This window comes from Suricata suricatta, chromosome 15, assembly GCF_006229205.1.
Source record: "Suricata suricatta isolate VVHF042 chromosome 15, meerkat_22Aug2017_6uvM2_HiC, whole genome shotgun sequence".
Classification (NCBI taxonomy): Eukaryota; Metazoa; Chordata; class Mammalia; order Carnivora; family Herpestidae; genus Suricata; species Suricata suricatta.
Window position 1 is genome coordinate 47152620 of NC_043714.1, and position 23609 is coordinate 47176228.

General features: G+C 43.3%; 1 long non-coding RNA gene across 1 annotated transcript; it reads left to right on the forward strand.

The window, feature by feature from the left end:
• Positions 1-340: 340 nt before the first annotated feature.
• Positions 341-13020, forward strand: LOC115278700. The gene is made up of 3 exons (XR_003903046.1): positions 341-373; positions 9485-9561; positions 12845-13020. It is a non-coding gene; the product is annotated as an uncharacterized LOC115278700 (long non-coding RNA).
• The last annotated feature ends 10589 nt before the right edge of the window (positions 13021-23609 follow it).

Below are 23609 nucleotides of genomic sequence, written 5' to 3' on the forward strand. Positions count from 1 at the left end.
TTTAAAGCTGTTGAAGATATGTAGGAAGAAAATGGTTTTGAATGTGAAAGAAGGGAATTAATAAAAACCAAAATTATGATAAACCAAAGTAACTATTGCCATTATAAGAAAATTAACCATGTAGGGGCACCTGGCTGGCTTAGTCTGTGACTTAAAGTTTTTTTTAAGCTTATTTATTTATTCTGAGAGAGACAGAGAGAGCACAAATGGGGTAGGGGCAGAGAGAGAGGGAGAAAGAATTCCAGCAGGCTCTGCACTATCAGTGGTAAGCCCAACACATGGCTTGAACTCATGAATTGTGAGATCATGGCCTGAGCTGAGATCAAGACTCAGATGCTTAGCCAACTGAGCTGTCCAGGTGCCCCAACAGCAGGTGAGTTTTGATCTTGGGACTGTAAGTTCTAGCCCCACTTTTGATGTAGAGATTACTTAAGAATACAGTAAAAAAATAAAAATCAGTCATGTGTGTTATAAATACCCACCATGATCTCAAGACAAAGCCTTAATCTACATGGTAGATTTTGGAGGGTAACTCATAACTGTCCAACAGTGCTAAACCAAAGGTGGTAATAAATGCTCATAAATAAAGGTGTATGATGAGATATGAGAATCTGTCTAGAAATCTCAAGAAAACAGGACTGAAGGCAAAACAAAATTGTGAGTTTGGAAAGTAATCAACTTTAAAAAAATGAATATAATTTTCCCGTCTTGCTTATCTGGCCAACTTCAAATACACCAAAGGCTTCTCATTTCACCATGTAAATAAGGCACTTGATTACCTGTTTGAGTTTGGAAGTGTACAGTATAGAAATCAGAGCAAGGGCCCTGGTCAGACTGCCTGGATTCAGCTCTGCCATTGACCAGCTGTGTGACCCTCGATAAGCTAAATGGCTTCTCCAAACACCAATTTTTTCATTTATGAAAAGGTGACACATTGTAAGCACTCAATAAACTTTAGGTATTTATGACTATAGGAAACACTATTGGTACCCAGCCCACATTCCCTTCACAGGTACATCCCTTCTCCAGCTGTTTTGAGTTCTGATACTAAAAGATCCGACGCTAAAAGATCCCCTCCTTGAAGACTTGCTCTCATCAAGAGAGGAAGCTTGCTGGGGAGATTGCAACCCACCTTGTCCTCTGCTGCTGGCCACCGATGACTGACTGACATAGATTACAAAACACTATACCCTCCCCTCTCGATCCTCCCTCACTCCCCAGCTTGGAGGAGGCCAGAGCTGAACTTCTCTTGAGGTCACATTCTTGCTCAACTCGTCCATTTCCCTATGTTACTTCTCCCTCCCTGATAGGATTTCTTTTTCCTTAAAGGCACTTTATCAATAAACCACATACACTTGAACGTCTGTTTCAGCCTTCTATTAATCTGACTTGACAAGAATAAAATTTTTTGATTTTAAGTCACATATATTTTTATGTTTTAACAATAATTAGGATATATCTTAAAAATCACTGTTGGCTTGGCTAAAGTTGTCATTTTCTACACATTGAAATCAAAATGTGCAGAAAATCCTGAGATAACAATGGAGCATTCTTTTACTGCATTGCCAACATTCTTGATAATACAGAGGACCATACTTTGTTGAAAAACAGTCATCAGTGATTGAGTTAAAAAGTTGAAGAGTCAGACACTGAGTGAGTAAAAGTTTTAAGAATATTTTAATTTACTTATTTTGTTTTCCTTTTGCATCTATTAGTTGCAAAATACTTATATATAATAAGTTTTATCAAAGTAATTCTAAAAGAGCTCTTTTAGTAATAAGACAATCTAAATGATGATTATGATAACAGTGACACTTTAGTGCAGTGAGTGGGAAAAGGAAATGCTCTGAATTCTTGGTGTGCACATTGGGTCACTGGGACATTCTCCTCCCTGTCACCACATCCCAACTCAACTGCCGATGGATTGTAGATCTATCCACCCGACATACGTAAAAGACAACACAATAAAACCACTGGAAGATAACATAGGAAACTTCATGAGCTTCGGCTGGAGAAATTTTTTTTAAGTTTACTTATTTATTTTGAGAGAGAGAGAGCACACAAGCAATGTAGGGGCAGAAAGAGAGGAGAGGGAGAATCCCAAGCAGGCTGCCAACACAGAGCTTGATGCGAGGCTTGATCCCACAAACCATGAGATCATGACCTGAACCGTAATCAAGAACTGGACGCTTAACTGACTGAGCTATGCAGATGCCTCTGGAGAAATATTTATTCAACAGAACTTCAAAAGCTCTAATTAAAAAAAAAACATTGGACTACGTTAAAATTAAGAAATTTTCTTTGTCAAAACACACCATTAAAAGAGGGACAAAACAAGTCACAAGGTGGGGGAGAAAATATTTACAATGCGTATACCTGACAAAGGGTTCTAGTCCATGTAGTAAAGAACTACAAATAAATAAGACAAACATTCTAAAAGAAAAGTGGGCAAAAGCATGAAAAGACCCCACAAATGAGGCTATCGGGCGGCCTATGAACATAGGAAAGGGGCTTACTTTCATTAGTCATCAGAAGAGGGCAGATTAATATTTTTTTAACTGTTTTTATTTGAGAGAGAGAGAGTGTGTGAGCATGAACAGAGGAGGGTCAGAGAGAGAGGGAGACACAGAATCCAAAGACAGCCTCCAGGCTCTGAGCTAGCTGTCAGCACAGAGCCGGACGCGGGGCTCGAACCCACGAACCATGAGATCATGACCTGAGCCGAAGTCTGTGAGACACTTAACTGACTGAGCCACCCAGGCGCCCCAGGAGAGTGCAGATTAAAATCACAATCAGTAACACTACCTACCCATCAGAATGACTGACATAAAAAGACAATATCAAGTTGAGAGATTGTGGAGCGACTGGAATTCTTACACAGAACTGGTGGGGGTATAAGGCGGGCAACTGTGGAGACAGTTCTGGCAAAATCTACTAAATATCTCCTCTGTCTCAGAAGTCTCCCTCTTAGGATGAACCCGGCCGAAATCCATATGAACGTTCATCAGAATAAAAGTACAAGAATGTATGGTGGTATATTCATATATGCAATACTGCATAGCATGAAAACGAATATATTAAAATTCTATACAATAACATGGGTGAATGTTGTCAACACAATGTTGAACGAAGCCAGACTCCAAAGAGCACATGATGTATAATTCCATCTACATAAAATTCAGAGAGAGACCAAATGTCATGGTTTTTAATTGGCAGCATTTTTTCCTTCTTTCCCAGCAGTACTGAAATACTGATGTATCTTACAACTGATGGCATTTTGGTTGAGGTAAAATGAGTATTACTATTATTTTTTGTCATTTTTTAATTTATTACTGTCATAGTCGAGTCATAAGATTTCCCTGACCCTGATCTGTCTCTTGCTGTTACTTTTCCAGCTCACGTCAAGCGGTCACTGAGGCCTTCCAAATCTCTTCTTCCCCAGTTTTTGTTTAAGAGTAGTGCTCCTGTTTCTTAGCTTGATCCTATTCCGTGGAGTAAAAATTACTCTTCCCGGACTCGCCTGCATGAGGTGGGACCAAGGTGACTATGTTTTGGTCTTCATCGGGGAAAGTAAATGGGACACAGTGCAGGAAAGGGTTAACGGAGCAGGCCCCAACTGCTCAAACCTTGCACATTCCTGAGAAGGATCTGTTCTGTGACTGGCCCTTTGCTGGCTCTTGGGAATTGAGTTATTGGAAAGTTTTAACTGATAAGAAGAGTCTTTTGCATGCTCAGGAGTTTGAACCACGCTGTACCCGTTTGGGAGATAACTTTGTACAGACAGTTTCTTTCTCGGGGTCTGGAGCTTCAGTGATACAGTTAGTCACATGGGCACTGGTGCTGTCAGTTTGGGTGACAGACCCTGGACTCTTAGACTCAGTCTTCCTGACTGACAACACTTGGTGGGGTTATCACAGTTTGTTGCTGGAGAAATTAAGCAGGGCCCTGGTGACTCCACTGGGAGACACTCTTGGACATTTGCTCTTGGTTTCCTCTGGACTTCACCCCTTGTGGAATTTGCTCTGTACTCTTCACCATAACAAACTGCTACAGTATGAGGACCTGTGAGTCCTTCTAGTGAATCATCAAAACTTGGGACTCCTGGCATGTAATATATGATATCATTAATTAAGAAAATATTCTCTCCTCTCTCTCAACTTTCATGGGAAGAGTATATTTTCCTATCTGATTGGTATTGAACTTGGTGGTATGACTCGCTTTTGCCAATGACATGTGGGTAGAAGTGACTTTGGGCCAGTTCATAGTTCAGACCCTAACAGGCACTGCATGTTTCTATTTGACCATCTGAGTGCATTTGACCTCCTTTCTGGGAAAAACATGTATCGGAAAGCTGGTGACTACATCAGCCTCGGCCGGGGAACGAGCACTCATAAAGCCAACTGGAGTCCCAACAGCAACATGGTGCCAAGTGTGGCGAGACCTGCAATCTGCAGGTAATCTGTAGTTAGCTGATACAGGCAGCCCTGGAAACCTCCCTAAAGACCAGCTTGTGCATCTCCTCTCTTCCGTGGCTGTTTTGTCTGGAAACCAGATTTGATCCTAAAGCTCTAGCCAGTCCTTCAGGGTGTGAGGGTGCAGGCCAGACCCTCAGGGGGGTACAGCAATGAGCTAGAAGGTCCGTGTATCCCCTAATGACTTGGGGAGCTGACATATTTCAAAGTTGTTCAGGGCGCTGATAGGTTAGAGTATCTGTCAGGGGCAGCTACGTGTAATCCTAATTGATACAATCAGCAAATTTTATCTATCGTGGACTCTAAGGCTGGAAGACGGGAGGGAGGCCAGGAAAATGCAGAGAGCTCAGGTCAACTGCTCTAACTGTCTCCTGTTACGTTCCAGGCTATTCTCAGAATACGAGTCTGTTACCAATTTTGGTATTTACCCTCATCTGAGGCCTAAAAGAACTCAACTCAGAAGGAAGAACAAATGGGCAAAGATTGGCCTTTGGAATATTCCACTAGACAATTCCTTTCTTAAAAATGTTTTTCCTTTTTCTTTGCCTCCAAGCTCTTTCAAATGAAACCTGACTGAAAGCCAATAAGTAAAATAAACATGGGCCAAAATGCTCTGAAAGAAGGCTGGTGACAAAGTTTGGCATTGTAAATCTTCCCTCTTTTAGGCCCAGGGGAGAGGGGCGGGGGCCCTGCTGAATCGCTCTGGCCTCCTAAAACACAGAACTATGGCCAGAAGTGGTGCTGCCTCCCCTTTTCTGGATCCCACCCCCTCTCCCCACCTAGCTCCGAGCTTTGCCGAGAACACTTTATTGAGTGTCGCATTATTATTCTCTTCATTGCTTTCTCTCTTCCATCTGGGGTGGAAGGGAGACAGTGAGGCAGACAATTACATTGCTGATGTGGGATTTTTAGAGGAAAATTGAAGGAAATTATAGGGACTACCCAGCTGTGGTGAAAACTCCTCACTCTCTTCCCATAGGACCCATTATTTTACAAACTGCAACTATTTAAAATGATTTACAGTCACTTGCCAACTTTACCATGCTGTTAGATTCACTTGAATCCTACCTAGCTCTTAAAGAGAGTAGAGACAGTGAAAGCATGCTCACTCTCAAAACAGTGTGGATGTGATGGCACCCATTTAGAATGCTGAAATCTATTACACTATCAAGGTCAATCTCATCTCCCCAATATTGCCTATTCCATTTGATCTTGTTTCCCATCTTTTATATCCTGTCTCCTATGTCAGCTTATTTGTACCTTGGAACTTTCTTTCACTATAGCATCTCTGGATTTGTGCCAGCTTAGTCCACTCTTTCCAAATACAGAGGAAATCCCTTGAAAACTTTGTCCTCACCCTTTATTTAAAGATAGTCACTATTTAGTTATACTCACTTTCTTCCTTTCTTCCTTTTTGGCTTCATCAAGAAAGATGCGTGATAAACCTGTAAAATTGACCCAAATCCTGCTGGCTTGGAGAGCTCACAAGTTCTAACTTTGTCCAGTTTCCTGGTTGCTTTATTACCTTAGAACTTGAAGTGTGATGGCACAGATGAAAATAAGCAGTGAGGTGTCTCTACAGTAAAAACCGTGAGCAGATCTGTGGCTAATTACCTAAAGACAGCATCTCCAAAGCTTAAGGTAAACTTTGGGGGCCTGACTTCAGAAAGGAACTTCAATCTGGTTCACTTTGTATTTTCACTTTAGAGGTTTCTGCTCTATACAATTAACACTTAGGCAACAGAGAAGAAAGTGTTTTTCTGGAGAAAATGCTCAGGGGACCTCCCAGTAGTTTAGATTGCAGCACATGAAATGTCTTTGGTGTGAAAAAGAAAATAAAAAAGCACAAATGGATAAGGGATAAAATGAGTCACTTCCAAGATGTGCATTTAAGAACTGGAGAGCAATGGACTATTTTGAGCAGTGGCAAATAGATAATTTTGCCAGTGGGCTTTTTTTTTTTGGAAGGAGAAAAAAGAACTTCTAAGGTTCTAACTGGATACTTTAAAAATTATATAGTATATTAGGTTTTAGTTTTGTTTTTAAATTATGAGAGTAACTCATGCTTGCTGTAAAAAATGTCAAACAGTAGAAAAGGATATGACATTGTTCAGGGTGTTCTACGCTCTTCTGCCTGTGGTAGCCAGTCTTAGAGATGGTTCCAGTTGTCCCCCTCCTGGTACTAACATCTTGAAATTCTCATTCCTTTGAGTAGGGGCTAGATTTAGTGACTCACTTCTAACAACAGAGTAAGAAAGAGTGATGGTTTGTCACTTCTGAGGTTAGGTTACTGGAAGACTGTGCCTTCCACCTTAGAGTCTCTGTCTGTCTCTTTCTCTCTTAAATCTTTCCCTCTGGGAAAGCAAGCTGCTCTACCTTGAGAAGGCCTATGGAGTGTCCCCTGATGTCTCTGACCAACAGCCACATGAATGACAATGGAAGAAGGTTCTCTGGTCCTGGTAGAGCCTTGAGGTGTCCACAACCTTGGCCAACAGCTTGATCGAAGGCTCACGAAGTGTCCTCAGTCAGAATGACTCCTGAGATCCTAACCAGTGAGCTAGTAAATGTTGATTGCTTTTTAGTTGCTAGGCTTGTGGGGTAAATTGTTGTGTCCACTAGATAACTAGGACACTACATTAATTAATTCCCAAATCTCAGTGGCTTTACCTGACAAGTGCCCCCACCTACAACACACATGTGGACACACATAATCCCTTTCTGTTCAAATTGGGGACCTCCTGGGAGACTGTCTTACATGGGTAACTTAGTATCCAGGCTCCTTCCATTTTGTGGCAGGGAGATTATATGGTGGACTACCACTTTAAGTATCCTAGACATAAAGTGATATATGTCGCTTCTGCTCATAATTCAAGGGCAGAAACCAGTTACCCAACTGCATAAAAAAATAGAGGATCATATGGATAGTCAGTGAGAATTATTGTTTCTGCCATGTGTGTAACATAAGTGAAAATCCACTTTTCTCCTCCCATCAAACATTCCATGTGTAACTAGTTGAATTGTGCCCTTTCAGATAGACACACTCATTGCACAAGCACACAGGCTTACATATATACATACATGTATATACATACATACATATGTATTGTGTATATGTGTACAATAGAATCAAATTTCTACATTGAGATTTATCTCATTCTTGGTGACATCTGCTTGGTGTTCTATGGTAGGGATATATCATAATTCATTTAATTGTTTCTCTGTTAGTTAGGAGTTAATTCTAGGCCTAATGAAATGGCTTAATAGATTTTCACCTGTTACTCTCTAAGTTGTTCATAGGACATCATATGCACATTATCGACATTAGTCTACACTCACCCCACTGTTGCTCCCTGCTTAAATAAAGGGTATTATCGTATTTACCTCCACTTTTAGGGGCAATAAGAGTTGGTAGGGAGTTGCTAAAGTATTCGGGTTCACTAGCCATCATTCTGATATGAATGTAAAAGAAAAGAAGAGAACTAGCATCTATAGGCACAGAGTGCGATCCACTTACATATTGATTTCACTAAAATCTCATGGGACCCGATGAAATACGTAATTATTACTTAGCTCCCATGGTGAAATCCTCTTCATGGACTTTAAGTACCTCCCTGATTCAACTCCTACCACATATACTCACCATGTAATTCCTTTATCTTTTTTTTTTCTAGAAAGCAGATGATAGAGTTAACAGGCTGTGATGATTGGTACTTTTCTTAGTGAAGATACTATAAAGATCTGTGTGCCTTTTCCCAGAAGATAAATCATGCATAGCAAAAAAGAAAAAAATGCAATCTTTGCATATTTCCTGGGAATTGTGTATACTATAAGTATTCTAATTTGCTTCCCACATCTCTATTAGAGAATAGAAAAAAATATAAATATATTCCAAATGATGTGAGAGAGGTATGACTGGCTGTCTCTGTTGAAGAGACACTCTACTGAAGATCCATTTCCACTAGGGGATCTATTCAAAAGGCAGAATATTCTCTGCCTTTAAGGCAGTTGCCAGGTCATGTCTACAGTGTCTGACGGTTGCAGGCAAACTCTTCTGGATTCTTCCCTCTGACCAAGTGAATGGTTCCAGTTCAGGGGCTTCGGACTGCTAGACAGCAAAGTATTGCAACTTTGGCAGAGAGGTAGAAACAGGAGGGTAATATCTGAATTTTTATAGCATTTTCTTGGACAGGAAATAGAGAAAGAGACAATTTTTCTTGACTGATTGCTGGCCCCTGGAGTTCTACAGCTCCCTTCTCTCTGCACAAAAGGAAATAAAGCAAGGCTCAGTCTGGACAGAATACCATCTCCAATCCAGGCAGGTACTAAGATAATATTACCATTTCATTATTGCAGATGAGCAAACAGAGGCTCTGAGAGATTAAGGAACTTGGAAGCAAGATCTGACTACGCAGAACCACACAGACCTCAGGACACACAGTCTACCTGTTTGGATTGAAGCAAATGATCTCTTGGGACTGCTTAACCTTTAAAATACATGATTTAGGGGCACGTGGGTGGCTCTGTCGGTTAAGCGTCCAATTCTGGATTTTGGCTCAGGTCATGATCTCACGGTCTGTGAGTTTGAGCCCTACCTTGGGGTCTGTGCTGACAGTGGGGAGCCTGCTTGGGAACCTCTCCTCCCCCTCTCTGCTCCTCCGTCTCAAAAAATAAATAAACCAAAAAAAAACAAACAAACAAACAAACAAAAAAACCCACCCACCCATCCACACACACACACACAAAAACCCTGATCTAAACGGAGCTGTAGCTAAATGATGTGCATCTAGAAAAGCCCTCCTTCCAGCCCAACACCTTGATCACTTTCTCTGGACAACTTACAAATAAATTCTTACTTCACAGCCCTTCTGCTGACAAAGGGTTTGGGGAGAGCTGGAGAGCACACTCCACTAAAGAATTTGTCTACACCAGCTCCTTCTGCAAATGAAGGTGGGAGAAGATAAGGTTTCTGTTGGACACGTATCTAATGGGACTGGTTTTCTATGTATCTTCAGGCTCCAGGACATGGAACCAGGAAAGGGGATGGAAGGCAGCCCTGCAAACGAATGTCAACGAGCGTGTCCAAGCTCAGGTGAGAAGGCTGTACCCATTAGATTACATGAGTGGGGACTTTTCCTTTTCTTTTATTAAATTGATCATCCCCCCGAGAATTGTGATTTATCATTGGAAGACGTTTGTGTGTTCTGACAGCTCATTCACTTGCTCATTCATTCATTCATTCATTTATTCATTTAATCAGTATTTACTGAGCACCTGCTATGCCTCAAACACTGATGTAGTTGCTGGGAATAAAGTAGTGAACAAAAAAAGACCAAAGGTCTTACCTTTATAAAGTTGTTTGTTTTTTCATTCTCATGGGGGAAGAGAATCAAAGAAGTAATTAAGTAACACAAGTGGTGTGTCAGATTACAAACGATTCCTGCGGAGGAAAACAAAGCAGAGAAGGGCAAAAAGTGAATGTGGGGCAGGGGAGGAGGTGATTTTAAATAGAATAGAGGGAAGGTGACGTTTGAGGCTGATGCGAGAGTGGGGTTTTCCGTAGGGGAGCAGCAGATGCAAAGGCTGGTGGGAATGGCAGGGAGGCTGGAGAGGCTGGAGAAGGGTGGAGTCCGGAGGAGAATGAGAGAGAAGGGCCCCAGGATAAGGGAAGGACAGGACAGGTGGAGCCTCAGAAAGGCTGTTGCTTTTATTCTGAGTTGGATGGAAGCCCTGCAGAGACTCTAGCAAAGAACTGAGAAGATCCGGCTTACTTTGTTAAGGGACCACTCTGGCTGATCTGTTGAAAATCAGCTGTGGGCTGGCCATTTGGAAACAATTGCAATAATCTAGGGGAAAACTGATGGTAGCTTGGTTTAGACTAGCATGGCGGAGGGGGCAAGGGATGGTCTGCTTCTGGGTGTTTATACTGATCTGTTGAATGAGGAATGTGAGAAGGGGGTAGTCACGGAGGACACTTACATTTTGGTCTGAACAATTAAGAGGACGGAGTTAACTACCGGGCCAATCAGGAGCTCAGTTTTAAAGATGCTGAGTGTGAGATATGACGTAGATATTTTAATGACAATCTATGAGTGTATCCCTAGCTTCTACCCGCTGGGTGCCAGCAGTTGTGGAAACCAAAAATATCTTCCGGCATCGCCAGATATCCCCTTTAAGGGGCCAAATGTCCCTAGTTGAGAACCACTGATGGAGGGTCGGCACTCTGTTCGGACTGGGCTAGGAGCAGCTCCTCTCTCCGCAGAGGCCCAGTGGGGCTGAGCCCTGGGGTGGCCAGAGGGTCTGTGTCACACACCCCGCTTGGGGTCCCACAGGGGGCCTGGCCATGGTATCTCCTGCCTGGTGGGGTCGCTGCGCTGCTCCTTCCGCAAGGCTGCCTCCGTGGCTCGTCCCTGCCCCTAAGGTGGTTGTTTTATAATCTTGTATATGCTCACCTTTTGGCTTGAATTTTCTATGTTCCATCCAGTTTCCAGGAAAAAAAGCAAAGGACAGGCCTCTGGTGGTTCTCCCCTGACTTCCTGTCTATCACCTAAATGAACAGCAGGCTTATGCAGCTGTTAACCTCAGGGGGAAATGCTGTACACCTGGATTAGATTGGCTTGATCTCTGATGACAACGAGCACGTCAAGAAGCTGATGGATATTTCTGGGTAGAAAAACATTCTATCACCAGTAGATCAGCATTTAATGAACACCTAACCTAAATTTGCTTAGCACACGTATCACATTTCTTATAACCCTAGATGAGGCATTTCCACACACCAGTGTGAAGGCACTAATTTGGAACTTAATTTTAGACATCTTAATCTTTTTTGTCTCTCTGATCTTTCCACCCCCTTGAAGTGCTTGGATTGCTTTGGAAAGCCTGGCGTGTCGCTTGGATTTTGTGTGTTTCAGTACATTCTATTGGAATGTTTTCTTTCAGACCTTTATGTCTGCCAAGTTGGTGACATTTCTCTCGTGATGCGTGTCTCTACAAGTTACCAAATGCTTTCAGTTAAGCTGGAGCTAAATTTCCGTGTTGACTAATTCAGCTTTAAACACCAAATCCCCCTAGGGTTGTGCTCAGAAAGTGGACTCCCGAAGGTAGGGAGATGCCTGAAAAGAAAGCCACACAGACTTTTACCAGTTCGTTGTCCAATTTAGATTCACCAGGACAAGCTAATCCTAATTCAGGGCATGTTATGATTTTGTGAGGGACTTGCTGCTCAGTCTTCCACTTGTGATTTATTAGTAAGTGATCTCCTGGAGGGTGAGAGGCCCAGGGTATCATTTGGTTGGCAACTTGAAGCACTTCCGAATCTTCTCCCATATTCCATTTTCTGACTCCCTTTCTAAATTATTTCCCTATAGAAGGCTTTCCTTATAGTCACTGTTTGAATTATGCAGGAAACTGCTTGATTTATTATATACTTCTATATTATTACAGAGTCATGAGGCTCTGAAAGAGGTTTAAATATAGCAACTGTATATTTCATTTTCTTATACGGGGTCTTTTGGAAATAGGAGTTTTTCAGGAACGGCCACTGTCCCAGCTCTGTCCACATACCTTGTCTCACGTCTGCCTGCCATTACAAAGTCTAATAAAAGTAACCACTTTCCCAGCCTTCCTTGAAACTAGACCTTGTTCAGGCCAATTAGATGGTGAAAGGAATGTACTGAGGTGGCAGGGTTTCTGGGAGGGAATTTTTCCACATTGATAATAAGAGGGTGGTGCGCAAGGACAGTGCTGTCCAACAGCCCTGACGACCCACCTCCTATGACTGTGAGATGAGTGTAGCTGTGGTGGCCGTCTTGTGAGGAAAAGCTCTCTCCTCAAGAGAACTGCAGAGATGCCAGATCTAGCACACTGTCCTGTTAGGAAGCTCAGCTAAAAGGGGCTCACCCCATGAGGATATTTAGTGTTTCCTTAGTGGTGGATATCTCTGGTGGTGTTTTGATAATCCATAGCTAATAGCAATTCAACGAAAACTAAAATTCAGTCACCAAAGTTCACACACTCTTTAACAGAGCTAATGCTAGACCCTAGGAATGCTCTCTAGCAGAACTCTGTTTCTTTATGCCTTACTAACTCTCTCTATATAATTTTTAAAGTTAAAGAAGCACAAAATACTTTTGCAACTGCACAATAAGTGTGTGGATAATCGCATCGGATGAGACATAATTTCAAATTATGTTTAATCAGTAAGAATCTTGAAAATGGGCCAAATCCAGCAAATAAGACAGCAGAAGTAAGGCTGAAAGTAGGTTATAGAGATGAAAGTATCTATATAACATTAAGTCTTGATTATAGGCAGAGGCTTGTAAATCTCACCATCTGTGATTTAAAGGACTATTAACAATTCAATTTGTCCCTAGCCCTGTCATTCTGGAGTGCCCTCGGTGTTCTTCGCCACCTTGAAGTCAAGCTGTGAGTCGGTGCATTCTCTTATTATCCACAAAAAACAAAACGAAGCAGCCCCCCACCCCCACTGCGCACCCTGCGCCAGACTCATCGGCTTCCCTAGGCTCTCTCTTTGTCAAGTCTAGCAAGTATTGAAAAGGAAGCTTCTCTCTAACATTCTGAGCATTCTCGTAAAGACGTGGCCTTTTGTTCACAATTGCTCCTACATCAAGGGCAAACGTAAAGTTGGTAAAAGGTCTGGACATGCAATCGCATGTTGAACATAACTCTTTAGCTACAGAACCTTGGAGGATCTGGAACTCAAAATTATGCTTGGACTGGCAGCTTGAATGAAGCAAGATTCATCTCGATGTGATTTTAAAGAGCTGAGATCCTAAGCTGCCCGAATCCGCCTTTGAAAGAAAAAGGTGGCCTCAGCATGCCAGGCTGTGCTCCTCCAGTGACCACAAGATGCTTACATGTGCTAACTCTGAGCGGGGTAATGCTCTGTGACATGTTCGGAGGAAGAATTGAATTCCAAGAGACAAGAAAGCCATTGATGCGGGCTTCTTTATGCAAGTTGATTAATAAACTTCTCAATGGATTATACTAACATCAACTGCTTTCTCTGGAATCATGTACAACAGGAGGTCGAAAACTTCTTGGCGGTCGGCTGACAGTAGAATTTATCACCGAAAGGGATTTGGCTCGGGAAGGCAGTGCCCTCCAGGGAGTGTCCGGGGGAAGAAGGTGAGAAAACAGGGGCTTGGGTGTTGATTGGTTCTACAGAGGCCCAGGAGGAAAGGGCACACTTTTCCACGTGAGGCATTTTTGTGCTGTTGTGTAAGAGTGTGAGAGGAAGGGGAAGACGAGCAAGAGGCCGGGGTACTCGACGTGAGGGAGAGGAAATACGGAGCATTTAGGTAGCCCTTGAAGCATTCCCTATGGCTGCGGGTGGGGGCTGGAAAGGCTTCCAAGTACAAGGATGTCCTCTTGAACTTGACATTCTTTGTGATGTAAACTCTTGTTTGCACTCACTATAAGTCTCCAATGCAATCTGATAAACACACAATCTACCCACGGTGAGTGCATGTTTCTCATGGTATTTGAGGAAGGGACTGCATTCTAGGTCCAGATCTGTGTAGTTGTGGATTAGAGATGACATCCGTGGATTGGCAGGGTGGCAGCAGCCCTGAGGAAGGGATGGGAGCCAGAAGGGAGCAGAAGAATTTAAAGGCACCCTTCCCCTTCACCTCCATTTAGTCGGAAACGTTTGGATAGGGGAAGGGGCTACAGATTTGTGGAATACCCTCTTGTTACTTGCATCAGGACTTGTGAGTCTCTCCTGGTGGGGGAGGGTTGGGCATCTCCCTCAGGCTCTTTTATGTGCCTGAGGGCTGAGCTGGGATCCTTCACTGCTCCTGGGGCATGCTCCCCCCTTCCCCATTCTGCCCGCAGGCTGGCAGTGTGGACCTGGCTTCTGGTTGGCTCTGGCTCATGGGATGCCCCGTGCAGAGGCTCTGGGGAAGGTTAGAAGAAGGGAGGAGTGAAGGGAGGGTTCCTGTTCCCTGACTTCCTCCCTGTGAGGTTACTTTGGATTAAAAGTGACCTTGTCTGAAGATCACTGCTTTCTTTTAAGGGGACTGTCTTACTTTTCAGGTTTTAATAACCATTCCCTTCCTTCCTACCTGAGCACTGGGTAAGGTGATCAGTCTTCCTGATTTGCAGGAACTGAGGGTGTTCCTGGGACATGGATGTTGGGTTCTCAAACCAAGACAATCCTGGGCAAATGGGGCCGAGCTGGTCACTGTAGCCCCAGGAATGGTTAACAGCTCCTTTGCTGGCTCTCTCTGTGGTTCCCATACCACCATCCCTACCTTTGTAAATAACGCTTTTGTAAAACAAACACACCATCCTGGAATTACCTCATTCAAGCATGTTGTCTCTTTCCTATTGGGTCCTTGAGTGGCACACTGGTTGACCATGAGCACTCATGACAGTGTCCTCTCACAGCTGTGGTTTCCTCAACTGCCAAATGAGAGAGTTACACTAGAACATTCCCATACACCTTTCTAGCCCCAACATCACAAGAAATTGAAAAGAACATCATGGTTTTTATCTTAACATTGTGTAACTGTCTCCTTTAGTCCTGTTGTCATCTTCCAGTACTTCTGGGTAAAGAATTCTTAAAAAAAATTTTTTTAAATGTTTATTTGTATTAGAGAAAGAGAGAGAGCAGGAGAGGGTCAGTGAGAGACCCGAACAGAATCTGAAGCAGGCTCCAAGTTCTGAGTTGTCAGCACAGAGCCTGAGGCAGAGCTCAAACTCACCAGCAGTGAGATCATGACCTGAGCTGAAGTTGGATGCTTAATGGGCTGAGCCACCCAGGCGCCCCTCTGGCTAAAGAATTCTTAAGGACTTCCTATGCCTTGGCTGTGCCTGGGGAAACTGAGATGCAGGGCACGTAGTTCTGGCCCTGGATGGGGTCATGTCTGGTTTAGGGGGAGGGAAGGAGAGAGAGGCCAGACAGCAGATTATTTCAGCACAGAGTGCTATGTGCTAAATGAGATTTATACAGGGTGTCCAAGGAGCCCAAGGAGGGGTATCCAACCAAGTTTAGAGGGGGTCTGGAAGACCTTCTGGAGGAAGGCACAGCTGAACTGAATTTTAAATGATGTGTAGGGGCCAAGCAAAGGGGAGAGAGGACAGGCAAAGGGCAGGTGGAACGCTCCTTGCAGAGGAATGGCATAAGCAGAGGCCTGGGGGAAGCCAAGGGCATGAACTACGTGGTGAATATGGGAAGACTTCAGCAGGGTAACATTAGCTCTTCAGGTTTGGTGAAGCCCAAGACGTGAGGCAAGAGATGACTCTGGAAAAGGAGACAAGGCTGAATTACGTGGGGTCTGGGAGGCTGCTTAAGGAGGGGCCTTTTTATCTTATAGAGAACAGCAAGCCACTAAATAATGGGTTGTTTCACCATTGAGAAAGGCAGCCTACTATTTAAATACCCAGTTTCTTAAAATAGATTATAAAGAGTAGCTCTGGACTACCAACAACAAATAACTTGTGTTCAGCAAACTTCCCGAAGTATTGTTCATATGTGATGGAACTTTAGATCTGTGTTTTTAGCTGCATGAAATAATGAATTGCTGCTGCTCTTAGGGAAATGTTTGAAACTCCACCCCAAAGCCCGTCTCTGAAGAGAAGACAACAGACACTGACTGGCTTGATAAATTGACCCTGACTGTCTTCATTCATTTACTTCAACGTTCATTTTGCTTCATTTAAATTTTGAGGTGTTGAGAACAAAAACTATGTTTTAATACTGCGTCACCAGCAATTAAGACATTGTTTGGGATGGGGAGGGGATCAATAAATGTCCCACGGAAAAGCAAACAAACAAACCACTTTGCTGACTGCCCACCAAGCAGTAAGTACTAACTGAGCTAAAGCCAAGAAATAGAGTAACGGCACACAAAGGTGGCATCCCCAATACATTAAAAGTCACAAGTGGACCTTGAATTAAACAAACTAACTGCAAAAGGATATTGATTCATTCAGAGAAATTAGAATGTGGAGTGAGCATCAGAGGAAAAGAGAGATTATTATTTAGTTAAGTGTAGTAACAGTGTTGTGCTTGTGTGACAAAATATCTTTTGTAAAACTGTAACATTGGGGCACCTGGGTGGCTCAGTCAGGTTGAGCATTTGACTTTGGGTCAGGTCAAGATCTTGCAGCTCCTGAATTGGAGCCACGCTTCAGGCTCTGTGCTGACAACGCAGAGCCTGAAGCCTGCTCTGGATTCTGTGTCTCCCTCTCTCTCTGCCCCTCCCCCAGAGGGGAGAGTGCTCTTGCTGGCTCGCTCTCTCTCTCTCTCTCAAAAATACATAAATATTTTAAAAAAATTTTAAAAGAGAAGTTAAAATTGGAAGTAGTTATGGGTGAAATAATATGTTAGGCATTTTACATTAAAATATTATCTCTATGCCTTAAAAAGTTTGTTTAAAAACCAAAAAGGTAAAAATTACTATCAAAACAATGAAGAAAGAAGAAAGAAGAGAATAAAAGGAGGGAAAGTAGGAAGGAAGGAAGGGGGCAGAGAAAGAGGAAGTTAGCCAGTTTCAGTTGGGACAAGCTTCCAGATTAGAAAACACAACGTTCCCAAGGTTACACACGCTGGGATAAATCTGCTTTGTGCCAAGTATGAAATAAAAGCATAATCACAGTGCGGGCAGGCACCGGGAAGGAACCAGGGAGGAGTAAAGTTTGAGTGAGGTTTCTTAGGCTCATAAGAAGAGCCCATCTCAAGTTGAAGTCTTGGTTTCTTTCCTACTCTATCTCTACATTTGTAGGACAGTGTTTCTCATTTCCTCTCCACGTCTAGTATCATTTCCAAGAATACAATGAGGTGAAACCCACCTGGTGACAACTTGGCTACAACGCATACCAGCGATCCGGACAATTGCCTATAAATGATGCTCATTAGAGGCTAATTGTGTGGGCTTGGTCACTGACGATAACAGTATTCTGTCTTCTGCTAAATCATTAAAATCTAACCAAGTGTTTGCCTTGTCCTGAGTGATGCATTAGGCATTAGGGTGATTGCTCCTCTTCCCTCTCCACAGGCAGCCCCAGTCAGACCAGAAACAAGGTGCCCCCCGGGGCGCTCCATGGGGTGGCAATCCCTGGACTGATTTCACCCAGTGTAAGATGCAAACAGCACAGACCAGTGCCTGGGAAGGAAACAGAGAGGATGGAAATGAAAGATGGATCTCAAAGCAATTAACTAGAGATGATTTGGACCCAGAAGGGTTGCCATTGCGGAGAGAACGAAGCCAGACTCAAAAGGCCATATAACGTACGATTCCATTTGTATGAAATATCCAGAACAGACAAGTCCCTAGAGATAGATACAAAACAGATTACTGGTTGCCAGGGGCTGGGAAAGCAGGGAGAGAGGATAGGGAGAGACTGCTTAATGGGCACAGATTGCCTTTTAGGGTAATGAAAATGTTCTGGAACTAGGCAGTGGTGATGTCGCCCAGCATTGCGAATGTACGTAATGTCGCCAATGCTAATTTTTATGTTAGGTGCATTTTACCACAGTAAAAAAAAATATATGCACACATGTACACACGCACTTACAAAAATCATCTTTCTGGTTGATTAATAGCAGCTGCAATCTCTGAGGTGCTTTAGCTACGTACCTGATGAGTGGTCATGCAGATTGTAGCAGAATATCCTCACTGAGAAGAAAATTGCTCAAAAGTAAGCGTATTTCATTTTTAGGAAGCTCTAATTATTAGAAAACTCACTGTGAAAGTGGATTGAAATCTATATTCTTGAGAGAGAGGGGGTGGGGGAAGGGAGGCTTGCTGAGTGGTCAGAATGAGAGGGTCTCTGGTTGCTCAGATATCCCCCACATTTGTATTTGTGCCTGAAGAGAGAGGGCAAGTCTGGTCAAGGGGCTTGCAAGGACGGCTGTATAAAGATATGCTCGTCTCTAAAGTGGGGCCACTGCATTTCCCTGAACATGTGAAACTAAAGGGCTTGTGTGGAATGCAGGAGTTAGACTGGGATTATTCCAGAATTTTGAATAATAGATTATTCAAAATCTAGCCTTAATGAGAACTGCATTGGAGGGAGGGGAATCTAGAAAAAATTTCAGAATTTTCTATTTGAAGAAATATACCACTATGCTCATTTTAAAATGAGAAAATCTCGTGGGTGTGTGTGGGCGGGGAGGGGGGAATACAGGAGAAAAAAACCATGTTATCAGAAATGTTCTGTGTTTTATAAAAAGATATGCAATTGGTTTTTAAAAAAAATGGAGCCCCCAAGGGCTTTGATTTATAGGAATATTATATATCCACTTTTCCAAAAAACATGTCTATTGGGTAAATCAAGTATAGGTGTGCCTTTCCCATAATTTACATGCTATAAATAATACATATACATGCATAGTTTAATATTAGGAGAGATGAATAGTTTAGAAATTCTTTTGCATCCTGGTTTAATTAATAGTGAGAAAGATCAACAGAAATCAACAGAAACAAGTCAGTTTCCCTTTGAGCTCAGGGAACACTCCTGGAGTTCTGGCGGGGAAAAGACCCTAACAGCTGATTCTGACTTCCGATTCACCCGGGACTCGTTGTCCTCCCTCATCTCTATGCACCAGCTCCCTTTGGTGCTTCTCACAGCTCATCTGGAGTGCCATGAGTAATTAGGGCTCCCTTCTACCAGTCCGTTGGAGAGCTTTGTGGTGTCACAAAGAAGAATGTGAATTTCATCCCTGGGAACTAGCAATATTTTGTGTTTTCAATGCTCTGCTTTTAGACGGTTCCCAGCAAAGGAACATACTTACCTTTTATCATCATTGTAGCGGAAAAATACTAGCCTGAGGATGTGGGCTGCTAAAAGCTGGCGGAGCCTGCCTACCTTTAGTATTTAGTGACGACATTAGAAGCTTTCTGCAACCCATACTCGGATCTGACTCAATGTGGGGGGAAGCCAGAAATACCAGAGCAATTCAGGAAAAACAGGAGAGCACCAAGGGAGAAGCCCAGAGGAAAGGAACCTTTGTTTTAAACCTCCGGAGGAGACATAACCAGGTTACATCACAAAGGACATGAAAACCACAGATCTCTCCCAGAAAGTGGTGAGAGCGGCATAAAGAAAGCTCCATGCAAATCTCCTATTCATTGGAGCTTTGAGGCCTGTGATTTTTCCCTAAGTGTGGGAGGGGCAGGTAATTTGAGATAAAGGAGAGGCCCAGAACCTACTGTCAGGGTGCAAACTTCGCTTCTCTCTCCCTCCCTCCCCTTCCTGTGGATTTATTAGGCCGGCGGGCAAATTGGTGTGCAAAGAATAGATTTGCTGGAATAACAGCTGGGTAAATGGCACATTATGCAATTTTGCAGGCGCACACTGATTTGCAGTTGCACAGAAATGAAATGATACGAGGCAAAGGGCTCTGCCGTGCCAGCTTTGGGCCGAGCATCCCCCTTGCCACTTTGCCCGGGGAAGGGTTTTTATCTGCAGTCTGTCCCGCAGCCTGCGGTTCTGTGCTGCGAATCCCTAGCACAGAGGTGGTGTTTACTCATCCGCGTGAAGAGGACGTTTTAACTCTCCATCTTCCCCTCCAGCGTGCAGTATTGATTTTCTGCTGGAAAGAGACAGAAAGACTTTTCTTCAAAGTACCTTTGGAGGCAGAGCTGGCTGTGGGCTGAGCTTTGTGAACAGGGACTTGCATTCAGGGAAGGCAGAATCTCGTTCTTAGGCACAAATTGTGTGTGTGGGGGGTGGTGTTTACTTATTAGTCACAACAAGTTGGTGTTTTACTGTTAGTTGTTCAAGAAAAATCCAGCAGAGGGAAGCTGCTCCATCACCAGATGCATCTAAACAAGCCTGGATAATTAGCCTGGCTAATTAATACCTGCGTCTATTGTGCAGGTTGAGATGGCATATTTTGCAGGTGGTACCAGTTCAACAATGGGGGTGCAATTATTCTGAAGAACCCAGCATGAGGGATTTTCCGTGGGACTGCACCTCGACTGTGCAAATGCTCTCCTTTTAAAATGTGATTTACAAAAGTAAGGGGAATCTGAAAATTATCCAATCTGGTATTGTTTCTTGCAGGAGTTTATTATGGAAACTCTCTGATCCTGCCTTGGAGGCGTGAAATACTTACCAGTAGCATCTTTAAGGGGAAAAATAGTTCGCACAGTTATCCTTGCTTTAAAAATCCACAGTATATAGTATGCCGACTTTGTAGCCTTGATAAACCAGAGAATTAGTCTTTTATTACTTTGAAATTAAGTGCTCAAGTTCAATGGCTCCCCATTGCTTAACAAATTAAGTACAGAGCCCCTTGCCTGGGTTTCAAATGGCCTTGAACCACACAACATCTACATGCCATGTGTGGGATTGCAATGTGTTTTTATTAAATATCAATACCATAAAATGCAGTAGGAGAAATTTCCAAGGTCTGGAGTGAGGGGAAAAGACAGAATGCATGGACCACAGGAGAACTGACTCTTCGATTCAATAATCCCTTTGAGATAAATTTCCCGAGAAGTAACTGATGGAGGTGCAGGGTGAATGGTACTCAAAACAATTTTTGAAACAAAAGACAAATGCCATTAATGAGTTATTGGTTGCTAGCGGTGGAAACACTGGTTTACATTGGTGTACACCCTCTCTGTTTTGGGAAGGGCCAACTTTGTGGTGGCTTTTAGTTATGCAGATGTAAGACAACTTTGGGTAGGGACCGGAGCAGGCTCTTGGAGGAAGGAGCAGATACCTTTGCATCTGAGGTTTGATGTTCCACAATGTGTGGGATGGGCCATTTGAAGTGACCCTGATTGAGGACAGCTGTTTATAATTGAAGTCCTCAAGAAGAAAGTCATTTTAAGGAGGAGGGCAGTCTAGAGTGGTGGCCAAGGCCAAGATCATCACTAGAAATGGACACAGGACATCGCGGTATGGCTGATGCTAGAATGCCTCTTGGCCAAGGAGGAGTGTGTGTGTGCATCTGTGTGTGTGTGTGTGTGTGTGTGTAATCCTAACGGGCTCAGTAGACAACAGGTGACGGCTTTGGAAGCACAACTGATGGCAGTGTGCTGTGAGGACTGCAGGCTATAAATGAGGAAGAGAGGCTGTTCTGGCCCTTCCCTGCACCCAGGGAAATACTCTCAGCCTAGTGACTTCCTTGTCCCCAGAACACCGGCAGGAGTGGTCAAGAACTGCTCAGCATTGCCAGAGTTCCCGGTTAAGGGCATTCTTTTTTTGTTTTGTTTTTGTTTTTTTTTTGACAGAGACCCCATGATGCAGAGAAGGGAGGTTTTCAAAAGACAGGCACAATTTTTGAGCCCACTGGAGTTCCCAACTTACCTTGTAGCTGGGGGAGGCAGTGGGACTTTGTGCTCGAGGAAGGACACACATTATTGAGATAAATGGAAATAGGGATTAGAATTGGTTGGATTTAACACAGAACGTGCTCTGAGCTGGAAGTCTCAGCCAGGGCTCAAACATAGATAGGCTTAATAAGTTACACCAATGGCAGAAAAAGAGACGAGGGAGAGCGAGAGAAAGACATTTATTTTAAGGAATTAGTTTATGTGATCATGGGGGTTTGGCAACTCTAAAATCTGCAGGACAGGCAGGAAGACTGGAAATTTAGGCAAAAGTTGATGTTTCAGGGGCACCTGGGTGGCTCAGTTAAGCGTCTGCCTCTTGGTTTCGGCTCAGGTCACCAGCTCACAGTTCACGAGATGGAGCCCCGCCATCAGACTCTGCGCTGGCAGCGGGGAAAGAGACCAAGAATGAGAACAGGGAACACAGCTCAGAAGAGAAGAAATGTTATGGGATTTCAGTGTGATGGGAGAGAGCAGCTCAAAGAAGTATCCGCAGAAGCTGCCTTTGATGTGGGTCTTGCAGGATGAGGGGCTTCAGTAGGTAGGAGAGCACAAGAGAGTGTTTGAACAAAAGCAGGAAGATAAAATATACATACAGAGAAAGCCACTTGGCCAGAGCATATGGTTTGCGGTGACATAGGAGAAAGAGCTTGAGAGCTGTCTAGGAGATAAATGGCAGGTAGGGACTTTGTCATTTGGTAAGAAATTGCCAGGGGGAAGGGTATCATGGAAGGTTTGATTTTTGAATAGGGTAGCAGTGTGATTACCATTGTGCTCCAGGGAGACTACTATCATAAAGGTTTTCTGGATAGATTTGAGAGAGAATGACGTGGGATAAACAGTTGGAAGACTAACAGCTCTGCAGTGAGGGGTGGAAACCAGGGTTGAGGCTGTAGCGATTGAATTAAGGGATCCTGTCTTAAAGACATTACAGCAGTAAAAGCTGTAGGACATGACAATTAATTTGGGGCAGAGTGAACAAGAATAAAAGCAGATACTATTATCTGCAGACAGTATGAATGACTAAGCAGGGATAATATTAACCGAAGAGAAACGGGCATGGAAGACAAGGTAATAATTTCGTCTTCAGACATTTTGAGCTTAGCAATCTGGGAGGACAATCTGGTGGAATTCTTTACCAACCAGTTATAAACATGGTCTGGAACTTAGGAAGGAGGTCAGGAATAGAAATGTGTATTTGTTTCTAATGGCTGTTTTGGCAAGGTATGTCTGGGATAATCCTATGTCTGGAGGCTTTGCCTTGTAAACATCGCTTCATAATTACAAAGACAATATGATGTGGTGCCCAAAACCTTTCGCTTTGGCTTCAGCTAGGTCCAACCCTGCTATTTACAAGGCTCCATTAATGTCAGGGATATTATGCCTCTCTATGCCTCTAAGTTGTAAATAATAATATCAGATGGTTATATTAACTAAATTAATGCACCCGAAATAACCTGGTGGGGCTGCTTTTGTTATACTCCCATAACTGTTAACAGTTAACACATAAGTGCCTCTCCTCCTCTGGCCAAATCCAAGATCATCTCCCTTTCCTGCCCATCTGAAATCTCGCAGGAAACTCCTTTTCCTCTGCCAGCAGGAGTTGGCATCACCTGGAATGGTGAAGAAATGCCATCCTAACTTCTCTGTCTGTGGACCTTCTTTCTTGTTCTCTGAGTCTTGGGAGATTAGTTGGTGATGTAGAGGTTGAATTGTACCCTTAGCCTGAGGATGTGTCTCTGGTTTAGATTCATTCACGTAACAGAAAAGAAGTTATTTATCTTTTCCCTTGAAGGAAGAAAAATCAGTCCTTAATCGGACAAAT